Below are 13,308 nucleotides of genomic sequence, written 5' to 3'. Positions count from 1 at the left end.
AGGGCCATGGTACACACTAGAAACCATTACCACAGTCAACAGTGAAAAGTGAAGATTTTTGAGCAGGGGAGTGATAAACACAGGCCTTTACATTGGGAAAATAATTTGACAAACAAATGTGTAAAGGATGGCAAGTGAAATCATTTAGGAAGTTATAATAGCTTAGGCAAAAAGAACTAAGGACTTATCCTAGAGTGATTAGGGTAAGAAAAGAAAGAACAAGTCAGATGTCAAGCTTTAGTAAATGCCTGGATATGGAGGTTATGGGGAGGATGAAATTTCTTTCATTTTTTTAAATTTAGTCAAATTAATCTTCCTGATTTTTTTCTTTCAAGCATGAGGGTTCAATGCCCTGCCTGTACGACTGAGAGGAATCATAAAATCTGGGAGGTGTTTGGGACCTCAATGGAGATATAATCCAACATGACAGAACTAATGTGTAGTATAACAAACCTGACAGCCTCCACTGGGAGCCTTACAAAGAGGGGGACCCAATGCCTCTCTACACAGCCTATTCCACTTTGGGACTGCTCTAATTGGTAAGAAAGTTTTTCCTGCCATCAAGTCCAAATCTCCTTCTTTGCAACTTCCACCTGTTCCTGGTTCTGCCCTCTGGGGCCAAACTGAACAAGTACAGGCACTCCTCCACATGACGGCTCTTCACATATTCAAGGACAATTGTTACCCTATGAGTTTTCTCCTCTCCAGAAGAAACATCCCCAAGTTCTTTCAACCAATGCTCATATGACATAGGATCAAGACCCTCACCATCCTGATGGTTCTCCTCTGGACACTCTTCAGTTTATCATGTCTTTCTTAAACCATGGTGTTCAGAGCTCAACATAGTACTCTATACAAGGTTTCACAAGAGCACAATAGCAGAACACATTGAAGCCACCACCTCCAGGAAGCTATGGGGTTTTTTTTGGTTTTTGTTTTTGGTTTCTCTTTTGGGCAATAGGGGTTAAGTGACTTGCCCAGGATCACACAGCTAGTAAGCGTCAAGTGTTTGGTCCGAGGCCGCATTTGAACTCTGATCCTCCTGACTTCAGAGCCTGTGCTCTATCCACTGCACCACCTAGCTGCCCCTGAAGCTATGCTTTTTTAACACAGCCCAAGACCTCATCAGCTTTGCTGATCTATATTGAGCTTGCAGATGCACTAAAAACTCCAGTCCATTTTTAGAACTGATCTCTAACCACACCTCCCTGATCTTGCACTTGTGAAGCTTTTTATAACCAAGTATCAGGCTTTACCTTATCTTTGTTGCATTTCATTTTATTAGATGCAACCTAATGATCAAGATCTTTTTAGATCCTGACTCTGTCATCCATTGTGTTAGCCAACCCTTTCAGCTTCGTGTCATCTGAAAATAGATGAGCATGTCATCTATGCCTTTATTCAAATCACTGGGGAAAAAAAACCTGTTAAATAGCACAGTGCGAAGCCCAGATCTCTAGAGTACTCCACTAGTCCTCCAACCAGCTCTGAAACCATCCAATTGTATGATGCCTCCCCACCTTTTTTCTCCATGAAAACAGTGCTAACATCTAGGCAAACTATATCCACAACATTCCCCCCATCTACTAGTTTAGTAATCCTGAAAAAGAAAGAAAGAAAAGAGAGAAAGAAATGAGGTCAGTTTACGATGCCCTATTCTTTTTTTTTTCTTTTGTGAGGCAATTGGGGGTTAAATGACTTGCCCAGAGTCACACAGCTAATAAGTGTTATGTGTCTGAGGCCAAATTTGAACTCAGGTCCTCCTGACTCCAGGGCCCATGCTCTATCCACTGCACCACCTAGTTGCCCCTGTGATTCCCTATTCTTAAAGAAGCTGTGCTGGGGGTCTTTGTTTTCTCTTAAGATGTTCACCAATCATCTTTTTGATGATCCAATCCTAGGAATCAAATTCAAGCTCACTGGCCTAGAGTTTGCAGGCTATACTCTTTCATCTTTTGAAGAGTTAGCGGAAAGGCCAAGTTGTTTTCTGGGGTTAGGGGAGATGGTAAGTTCAAGTCAATAAATATTTGTTTTGCCTACTACATGAAAGGTACTGACCTAACTACCAGGAATATTAAGAAGAAAAAAAAACCCTACCTTCGAAGAACATAAGTTCTACTGAAGGCATTCATTTACAAAAATTAAGTAGAAGACAAAGTAAATTAAGGAAAGGAGCACTAAATGGAAGTAAGGCTTCCCAGAGAAGGTAGCACCTGAGCTGATCTCTGAAAAAAGTCAAGGATTTTTAAAAGTGTAGGTGAGGAGAGAATGAATTCTATGAATCAGGGACAGCAGTATGAAAGCACAGAGGTAATAGATAAATACTCAGGTTCAGAAACAGATATTAATTCAGTGTGCATGGGACAGAGAGTTTATGAAGGAGAACAGTCTGACATTAAACTGGAAAGGTTGGTAGGATTCAGTCAGCTGAAGACTTCAAATGCCAGTTTGCATTTTTTTTTTTGCATTTTTTGCATTTTACCCTAAAGGCAACAAGGAATTCAGTTTTAACAGCACTTCTCCAACAGATTGCCCCTTGCCCCCCCATCAACCCCATTCTCTCATTTATCTTCAATCTCTCCCTGTCTAGTGGCTACTTCCCTACTGCCTACAAATATGTCCATGTCTCCCCCATTCTCAAAAATGTTCACTTTATCTGTCCATCCCCACTAATCCCTTATCTCTCCTCCTTTTTGTGGCTAAACTCCTCAGAAGGCCATCTTCCATTCCTCTCACTGTTCTAAACTCTCTGCAGTCTGGCTTTCAGATCTCATCATTCAACTGAAATAGATCCCTCTAAAGTTACCAATGATCTCTTGATTGCCAAATCCAATGGCTTTTCTCAGTCCTCATCTTTCCTGTCCCCTCTGCAGTCTTTGACACTGCCCCCTTTTCTCCCTGAATCTCTCCTCTCTAGGTTTTCCTGATCTCTCTGACCACTCCTTCGTCCCTCTGGCTAGATCTTTGTCCGCATCATGCCTGCTAACCCCCAGGCCTCTGTCCTGGACCCTCTTCTCTTCTTCTACCCTTCAGTTGATGATTTTCTGATCTATTTATCCAGTCCTAATCTTTCTTCCTAACCTCCAATATCACATCTCTGTCTACTGAACATCTCAAACTCCATGTCCTATAGACATCTTAAATTCAATACATCCAGAACTGAACTTATTACTTTCCTCCCAAACCTTCCCCCTTCCAAACTTCCCTATTATTGTCTAGGGCACCACGATGCTTCCAGGACCCCAGGCTCACAAGCTAGGCATCATCCTTGACTCCTCACTCTCTCATCCCCCATATCCAATCAGTTACCAAGGCCTGTCAATTTCACCTTTGTAACATTTCTTCCCAGTTCTCTCCTCTCATACTTCCATCACTCTGGTGACAGTCCTAGTCACCTCACACCTGGACTACTGCAGCAGCCTTCTGGTCAGTCTCTCAGCCTCAAGTCTCACCCTACTCCAATCCATCCTCCCCTCAGCAGTCAAATTAACCTTCCTAAAGTACAGGTCTGACCATGTCATCTCCCCCTACTATTTAACAAAATCCAGTAGCTCCCTATCACCACCACAATCAAATATAAAACCCCTTGTTGGGCATTCAAAGGCCTTCACAACCTAGCTCCTTCCTACCTTTTCAGTCTTCTTACCATGTACACCTCCCCTCCCTTCTACCCTACATACTCTGCATTCCAGCGACCTGGTCTCCTTGTTATTTCTCACACTAGATATTCCATCTCTAAATTTACATCATTTTCACCAGCTGCCCCCATGCCCAGAATGCTCTCTCTGTTCATCCCCACCTCCTTACTTCCCTGGCTTCTTTCACGGCCCAGCTAAAATCTCATCTTCTATAAGAAACCTATACCAATCCCCCTTAATTCGAATGCCTTCCCTCTATTCTCTCCAACTTAACATATATGTGTATGGGTATGTATATATGCTGTCTCTCCCATTAGACTGAGTTCCTTGAGAACAAGGACTGTCTTTTGCCTTTCTTTACCCAGAGCTTAGCACAGTGCCTGGCTAAGGGGTAGGGAAGCTATGGCCTCAAGGCTACATGGAGCCCTCTAGGTCCTTGGGTGCAGCCTTTTGACTGAGTCCAAGTTTTACAGAACAAATCTTTTTATTGAGGGGATTTGTTCTGTGAAATTTGGATTCAGTCAGAGGGCTGCACTTGAGGACCTAGAGGGCCACAGGTGGCCTCGAGGCTGCAGGTTCCCCACCCCTGCCCTTAGCTCATAGTAGGTGCTTAATAAATGTCTGTCAGCTGTCTCCTAAGTTTTCATTCAGGCTGATATTTCTAATAACCAATTGGAGTTGTGGGAATGGAGCCTGGGCTTGAGGCTAGAATTGGATTTACAGATTTTAGAAGCATCTTCATAAAGATAATAATTTAAGAAATATAAGTGGAAGAGATTGCTAAGGAAGACCATGTAGAAAGAGAAGACAGCAGAAGAGACTTTAGGAGACAGCCACCAGCAAAGGAACCAAGAAGAAGTGGCTTTGTCCCAGTAGTCAAGGCAGCAGAGTATCCAGAATTAAAGAAAGTCGTCAAAACCATCAATTATTATAGAAAGATCCCAAATTAGAAATGGCTATTGGAATGTACAATCAGATCTGAAAGATGATAGCATGAGCTAAAGTTGGATTTATATACATCTATATAGATATGAACATATCTTAAAGGAAATTCTATCTTGATACCCTTTAGTGTACACTAGAGTTCATCAGAATTAGTCTGTTTCAGTCATCATCAGAGAAGCAACTGATTTGGAAAAATTACTTTATTTCCTTCTACCAATAATAATAACATAGGGACTCTCTAACATTGAAGTTGCCTTATTAAATGCCCTTAATTTTGTACTGACTTGTTTGACACACTAATTGAAGTTGTTACATCTGATGATCTCCACAATCCTTTCCCCCTCTAAAGTTCTCTATCATTCCATGTCATGTTCACCAAGGATTCTTAGAAAGACAGTATGTTGTAGTGTTCTGTCTCACAGTGCACAGGGTGCAGGAATTAGGAAGGCCTGGGTTCAGCTTCTACCGATGATACTTACTAGTTATGCAACCATGAGCAAGTCCCTAACTTCTCTAAGCCTCATTTTGCACATCTGTAGTATATACCTCACAGGGTTGCTGTGAAGCTTAAATGAGATAAAGCATTATTCTTTCAGAGTAAAACAAACACTTTTTATTTTTGTGTTTACATTTACATTGTGCTGAAGTCTGTCAAAGGGAATTTAAAACAAATTTTAACTGAGTCTACTATGGACAAGATACTGAGCTGGACTATTCTCATGCTAAAGGCCTCGAGTATGTGCCCTTAAAAAACCCTAATCTGGAAGTGAATCTGAGTCAGCATTTAGTAACTAAGCATTAATGAGCAATGATGCAAAGGGTACCTGCCACACCTAAACAGTTTGGCAACCATAAAGAGGAAGTGTTTATGGAAAATACTAAAAGGAACCAAAGAAAAGGTTTAATGTAAACAAAGCTTTCAAGTTAGGGTTTATATTTCAGTTGGCTTCTTAAGAGGAACTTTTGATAACCAATTAATAATGTGCAGAATTACAAAGTTGGAAATGTGCTTTAAAAAGGTTATTTAGTCTACCTCCCTATTTTTAGACAGGGTGACATCAACAAAAAACAAGGGAATCTTAAATACTATCAAAGGAAGTTATACAGCCTGCCTTGGAAAACTATTCCATGAATGAACAACCTCTTAGTCAAGCCAGATGTTTGCCAAAAAAAAAAAAAATCCTTATCAGGACACATTATCTAATATGGTCTTAGAAAGCATGAGAAAACTGCTTTTGAAGAAGTCACAGATATACTTGCTGACATTTCACCATGGATGAAAAGCACTGTTATTATGATAGAATGTTTAATTGCCTCCTTTCTGCCCAAATAAGCCAGAAATATTCTGCAAAGCACAACAATTTTCACAGAAATTGGAATGTGGCCCCTGGTATGTATGACGTTTGTGCATGCTAACATTCTGCAAATTTCAACAAAATGTGAATGGACATTAGTATACTCAGTAATAGATGATATGTTTCAAAATACTGAACTGATACTATGTCCAAAAAAGTGTGTAATATTTAGAAATTAAATTTCATATCCATACTTTTACTGTAATTCCTATTCTGACCTGATGATAAGACCTAAGAGTTCCCAATAAAGGAGAAAAAGTAATCTACATATTTACATGTATCTTTTACACACATGATCCCCAAACAGGGTGCCCTAGCAGACAGGGTACTGCAGGAGAGTAATGGTAACTTTAAACTCTAGGATTCCATTATTCTAAGGGACCAAGAATAGCTGAGTATCTATCAGCTTATCACTACCTGTCTTGGGTTCAAAAGCAACAATCTCTGTGCATGTCCCCTCTCTATGTGAGAATAGAGAGAATACTTCAAGGAAAGCACCAGACACCTTGATTCTCTTCACTCCTTACTCTCTGGTCCCATCCTCCACAGCCTCACCAGAAGCCTTAGACACTTCCATGGACCCTTTCCTCTTGCCCTCTCCTCACTCCACTTTTTTGGAACCATGAACCATGATCAAATCAACTCTACCATCGTTACTGGATGGGTATTTCAATCATTAAAGCAGGGATTCTTAACCTTTTTTGTCATCCACGGACCCTTTGACAGCCTGGTAAAACCAACGAAACCCTTCTCAGAATATATTTTTTTAACCTTACCTGAAGGAAATGCTAAATTTCAGCTGAGTAAAAATAAAGATGTATTTTTTTTCCAGCCAAGTTTAAGGACCCCATATTAAGAACACCTGCATTGAAGAAATGGCTGGCAAACATGTACAAAGCGAAGTAGTGACTAGAAAAAGTCAGCATGGCTTCACCAAGAATATGTAACAATAATAATAATAATAATAGCTAATACTTACAACATGCCTACTATGTACCAGGCACTGTACTAAGCACTTTACAATTATTATCTCATTTTATCCTTACAACAACCCCGGAAGTTAGGTGCTATTATTATCCCCATTTCACAGAAGAGGAAACTGAGGCAAACAGTGGTTAAGTGACTTGCCCAGGCTCACACAGCTAATAAATGTCTGAGGCCGGATTTGACCTAAGCTCTTTCTGACTCCAGGTCCAGAGCTCTATTCACTGCACCACCTAGCTGCCTCTGACACATCAGGCCAGGCTAATCTAATATCCTTTTTTGACAGGATTACTAACTAATACAGAAGAAAAATACTGTAAATAGATTTTACTTAGATTTTAGCAAAGTTTTTGATAAAGTATTTCATACACTATTGTTATGGAGGAGATGGAGAGATGCAGACTAGACTACAGCAAGATATAATAGTAATATAATAATACAATTAGATGGACTCAGAGCTGGTTAGAAGGCTAGACTCAAAAAGTAGCTATTGATGTGTTCGATACCAACATGGGAAGAGATCTCCAGGAGAGTACCCCAGAGATTAGTACTTGGCCCTGTGCTATTTAAATTCACCAATGACTTGGATAATGGTTCATCAAATTTGCAGATGACACAAAGCTAGTAGGAACAGCTAACACATCCAAAAGTATCTTGACAGACTAGAGCATTAGGTTGACTCTAACAAGATGAAATTCAACAGAAGTAAATCTAAGTCTTGAAATTGGGTACAAAATTCCTCCTATTGGTTTTAATTTTTACTTACAACACCACTAATGTGAAAACATGTTTAATATGAATGTAAATGTATAGTCTATATCAGATTGTACACCATCTTGGGGAGGGTGGTGGGGAGGAAGGGGGAGAAAAATTTTAAACTCAAAAGCATATGGAAGTGATTATTGATAAATCAAAATAAGTTAATAAAAAAAAAGAAAGAAATTGGGTACAAAAAAAATCAGCCTGACAAGTATGAGATGCAGGAGGCAGCAACAGTTCTGCAACAGACATGGAGGGTTTAGTGGCCTACAAACTCAATATGAATCAGCAGTGTGATATGGTAGCCAAAGAAGCTAATGACATCTTTGGCTGCATTAAGAGAGGCAGAACTTTGGGGCAGCTAGGTGGCTCAGTGGATGCAGCACCAGCCCTGGATTCAGGAGGACCTGAATTCAAATCCAGCCTCAGACACATAACACTTACTAGTCATGCAAGCCTGGGCAAGTCACTTAACCCCATTGCCTACCCAAAAAAAGAGAGGCAGAACTTCCAGAAATGAGCAGGTCAAGGAAGGGAACAAGCATTTATTAAGTACCTACTATTATGCTAAGCCCTTAATAAATATTATTTCATTTGATAATGTGACAACAACCCTGGGAGGTAGGTGCTATTAATATCTCCATTTCACAGATGAGGAAGCCAAGGCAGACAGAGACTAAGTAACTTGCCATGGGCCACATATCTAATAAGCATCTAAAACAGCACTTGAACTCAGGTCTTTCTGACTCCAGGCTTAAAGATCTATCCTGTATTGTACTCTGTAATCTACTCTGTCCTGTAGCTTATCTAGAATATTGCATTCTAGGCACCAAAGTTTAAGAAAAATATTTACAAACTAGAGAATGTCCAGAGGAGGCAACCAAGAGAGTAAAACGTCTTGAGCCCATGTCATATGAGCATTGGTTGAAAGAAATAAGAACTTTTCTCTGGGAGAGGAGAACACTTTGAGCAGTTACAACAATTCCTCAAGTATGTGAAGGGCTGTCATGTGGAAGAGCACCTGTAATTGTTCTTTTTGGCCCCAGAGGGCAGAACCAGGAGCAAGTGGAAGTTGCACAGAAGAATTTGAGGCTTCCTAATAAAGCTGTCCCAAAGTGGAATGGGCTGACTAGGGGGGCCATCCTCAGAGATCTTAAAGCAGAGACTGGAAAAAATTTGTCCAATTTTCATAGTGAGGAGTATTCCTATAATGTATGGGTTGGCCTGGATGGCCTCTTGAGTTCTTTATCCCCTCTAAAATTCTGTGATTTTGTGATGTACTCCCCTGTGATCTCAATCACCATCCATTAACTTTCTAAACCAAAATGCCTCTAACTTACCACCACTCCCCCTTTGAGTGTTGTCTCCCCCATTGAAATGTAAACTCCTTGAGAGCAGGGGCTGTCTTTCTTTTATATCTCCAGCACTTACTTAGTACAGTGCACATAGTAAGAGCTTAATAAATGCTTTTTCATTTATTCCTTATCTGTAAAATAGAGCTAACAATATCTGTAGAACCTATGTCACAGGATTCTTGAAGCTCAAATGAAATCATGCATTTAAAACATATTACAAATGTCAAGCACTATCTAATAACTACTACTGCTACTACTACTAATTATCAGTGTTGCTGTTATTTTTATTATTAGTTCCAAGAGTTAGGGCTGTAATCTAGACTCCTGACTTCCAATCCTAAGTCTCCACCAATATGAGCTCCAGAAGCAGATAAAACATGTGATAGGTTCAGACATTCCCTGAATAGCTTTGTGTTATTTCTCCTGACTCCCTAACTGGCTCTGTGATCTCATTTAATGTAAAGTGATGGAAAATACCAATTCACTGTTTAATAACCAGACTATTCTATCTCTTGTGTATTCCACCACCTGGAAAACTCAATAACTCTCAAACCTTCCTACTCTAGCAATGATTATTTTTGGTAGGAATAAAGTTAAGTGTGGAAAGAGGATGGGACAAGAAGTCATGAAAGACAAAGTCTAGTACTAAACCTGCCATCTACTAGCTGTGTGACCTTGACAAGTCATTTGTCTGATCCAAGTTTTCTTATCTTTTAAATGAAGGAGGTTGGACTAGATGACCTACAAAGTCTTTCTAGCTCTGAAATTTCCCTACCTTCCTTACTGCTTTTATCTTCCTTCTGTACATTACCTCCAATTTATATTGTACGTATTATCTTGTTTGTACGTGGTTGTCTGCATGTTGTCTTAGACTGAACTCTCTGAGAGCTAGGAAATGTTTTGGTGAACAGCTAAGTGACACAGTAGAATGGATGGGCCTAGAATCTGGGAGACAAGGATTCAAATCCACACTTAAAAGGTGTGTGACCTTGGGCAAGCCACTTAACCTCTGTGTGCCTCAGTTTCCTCAACTGTAAGATAAGGATAACAGCATGTAGCTCCCAGAGTTGTTGGGATATGAGATGATATTTTTAAATTGTCTGGCGAATAGTAGGCACTATATAAAAGCTATTATTATTTTTTGCTTGTTTTTGTCTCTCCTTTTGTTCCCACGTCTGGGCACGGGGACTGGCACAGGTTATTAAGCAGATTATTATTAAATCTTATAAAGCAATACTTAGAAAAGCTTTAAGCAATTGAGAACAAATGTAAGCTACTAAACTGCTGCAATATCAGAAAAAGCCTCCTTGAATATATCCTGTCTTCCTCTATCCTCCAACAACGGACATACCTAAGGCTCTGCAAACAGAAAAAGGGGTCACTGCTTCTTGGCAGGCCCAAGTGCGTGCACTTGGGGGCGTGGGGGAGGGGAGGGAGAAGGTTCATTTAGTAGTGTGGAGGGCGGTGGCCCAGGGGAGGCTGCAGAACCACTGCGGTGGAATGGGAGGATGGAGGGATGAGGGAGTAGGGGTTAAGGAGCAACCCAGGTCCCACTTCCACCTTTCCTTTTTAAAGCATTAGATGACCATCCAAATAGACACTAGGAAGATGGATAAAAAGAAAATGGGAATGCTTATCCCTACATAGCCATCTCCCGTCGGCTGCCCCCGCCCTGGCACGCCCGCTGGGGTTTGTAGTCCTCTGCCTTTAGGCCCCCCAGCAAAAGAGCGCGAGACGGAAGAAAGGCCGAACTACATTTCCCACGATGCAGTGCGAGGCCTTCGCGCTTGTCTCTCTCCTGCAAAGCCGAGCCCCGAACCCCGCAGCACCCTCGGACTATGGCCCGGAGTTCGGGCCTGGGCGATGATGAGGCGAGGGAGGGATCAACCTTCTCCTCCCCACCCTCACCCCACCCCCGCTTTCCCAGCAGTCCTCAAACTCCCCTAGTCTCTTTACCTAAACGTCGCGCCCCGGAGAACAGTATGTGCCTTGGTCCAGGTGATGTGGGGGGCCGCAGGTCCGTACCAACGATTACGACGATTCCGTTAGTCCGTGAAGTGCGCGTATGGTTACCATGGCAGCAGCGGGACGGGCGTGGCGGCGGGCGGAGGTGTGGGGAGAGAGGACGGAGCGCGAGCTGAGTCTGATGAAGGGGCGGAGCCACGAGCTGCTCCGGGAGGGGGAGAGGAGGGAGGGGGGAATGAGAGGGGAGGGGGAAATGAGAGGAGAGGGGGGAAAGGAGGGACAAGGCGGGGAGGCGGGGGGGCGGGGGGGAGAGGAAGGGGGAAAGGGGATGGTAAAAGGGGGAGGGGGAAAGGACATGGTGGCAAACTTTATCTTTTAAGCTGCCCAACCAAGGCCTGCCTCCATGACGTCCCATCCAAGCTGCAGGCTTTCAGTTTCTGCCCCATCATGACACCTTGCTGTCGTGACTGGCAGGGTCTAGTCTTGGCCGTACCCTGCGAGCCACGGGAGGCTTTGGACCAGAAGCCAATACCTCCTACGTGTCAAAGATTCCTGATCTGTACAATGGGAGCTCCTTCTTGCACGTCAATTCATAGGAACATAGGTGAGAATGAGTCATTAATAAGACAGTGTTAAGAATACTCTTGGAGTTCTATGGAAGGGTTTGAAAGAACAAAGTAACGTCATCACAATTATCGATTTGAATCTGTCCTGTTTCTCAGGTAGTCCTGTCAGAAGAATATTCCCAAAGAGGAATTATAGAAGGTTAGAGGTAAACTCCACCAAGCATTTATGAAGCACCTACTATGTACTAGGCTGTGGGAGGTGCTGGGGATACAATGACAACAGAGCAAAACAGTCCCTACCCTTGAACTTACATCTCAGAGGGAACCACAGGTATGCATAATTTTGTTGTTGTCCTTGTTCAGTTATTTCAGTCATGTCTGACTCATCATAACCCCATTTGGAGTTTTCGTGGCAAAGATGCTGGAGTGGTTTGCCATTTCCTTCTCCAGCTCATTTTTACAGATGAGGAAACTGAGGCAAACAGGGTTAAGTGACTTGCCCAGGGTCACACAGCTAGTATGTGTCTAAAGCCAGATTTGAACTCAGGAAATGGATCAGGAAGATTCCAAGCCCTGTGCTCTTTGTACTTTGTCACCTGGCTACCCTACCTATACATATATAGGTACATACAGAATAGATGTTAGGTAATGAGAGAAGAAGTGGGGAGGAGAATACAGTTGGGAGATCAGGAAAGGCATCGTTTAGAAGGTGGCACATGAGCTGAGTCAGCACCGTGGATAGAGCACTGGCCCTGGAGTCAGGAGGACCTGAGTTCAAATGTGACCTCAGACACATAACACTCACTAGCTGTGAGACTCTGGGCAGGTCACTTAACCCCAGTTGCCTCACTGAAAAAGAAAGAAGAAACCAGAGATCCCAAGAGTCAGAGGCAATGAGGGAGTGCATTCCAGGCATGAAGAACAGCCATAATGAAGAGGGGTGGGAAGGGAGGAACAAAGAATTTGGAACTCAAAGTTTTAAGAACGAATGTTAAAAATTGTTTTTGCATGTAACTGTGGGAAAATACTAAATAAGAATTTTTTTTAATTAAAAAAAAATCCATTGCAATAGAGACTAAAAATATGGTGCTCTTGGTGAGGGCCAGGAAGAAAGCCAGATTGATTGGACCATACATTTCATGAAAAATAGTATAATAAGGCTGGAAAGGTAGGGATTGTATAGGGCTTTAAATGCCATAGAGAGCATTTCATATTTGATTCTGGAGGTAATAGGTAACCACTGGAGTTCATTGAGTAGAGGTCAGAGTTGTGGTTTAGGAAGATTACTTTGGCAGATATTTGGATCTCTTTGGAGGATGGACTGGAGCGAGGAGAGACTTGGGGCATGAGACCAATTAGAATGCTACTTTAGTAGTGAAGACAAGAGATGATAAAGCCTTGAACTAGGATGGTATATAGCTGTGTAAGTAGAGAAAAGGGGACAGATGTGAGAGATATGGAGGAAGAAACAATGAGATCTGACAACTGATTGGATATAGTAATAATAATAATAATAGCATTTACATAGCACTTTACAATTTGCAAAGCACTTTACAAATATCTCATTTTAATCCTCATAACACCTTGGGAGGTAGATGCTATTATTATCCCCATTTTACAGATGAGAAAATTGAGGCACAAAGCAGTGTAGTGACTCGTCCAGCATCACACAGCTAGTCAGTGTCTGAGGCAAGATTCAAAATCAGGTCCTCCTAACTCCAAGTCCAGTACTGTATGCATT

General features: G+C 41.9%; 1 protein-coding gene across 1 annotated transcript in view; it reads right to left on the bottom strand.

The window, feature by feature from the left end:
- Positions 1–11,137, bottom strand: part of KATNAL1 (katanin catalytic subunit A1 like 1) — a 90,996-nt gene extending 79,859 nt beyond the window's left edge. Inside the window, exon 1 of the mRNA XM_027835178.1 lies at positions 10,993–11,137. The gene's annotated coding sequence lies outside the window, so the exon portion shown is untranslated. The remainder of the gene's footprint in view (positions 1–10,992) is intronic.
- Positions 11,138–13,308: the final 2,171 nt, after the last annotated feature.

This window comes from Vombatus ursinus, unplaced genomic scaffold, assembly GCF_900497805.2.
Source record: "Vombatus ursinus unplaced genomic scaffold, bare-nosed wombat genome assembly UNPS02014813.1, whole genome shotgun sequence".
NCBI lineage: Eukaryota > Metazoa > Chordata > Mammalia > Diprotodontia > Vombatidae > Vombatus > Vombatus ursinus.
This window is presented reverse-complemented; position numbering and strand designations above follow the sequence as displayed.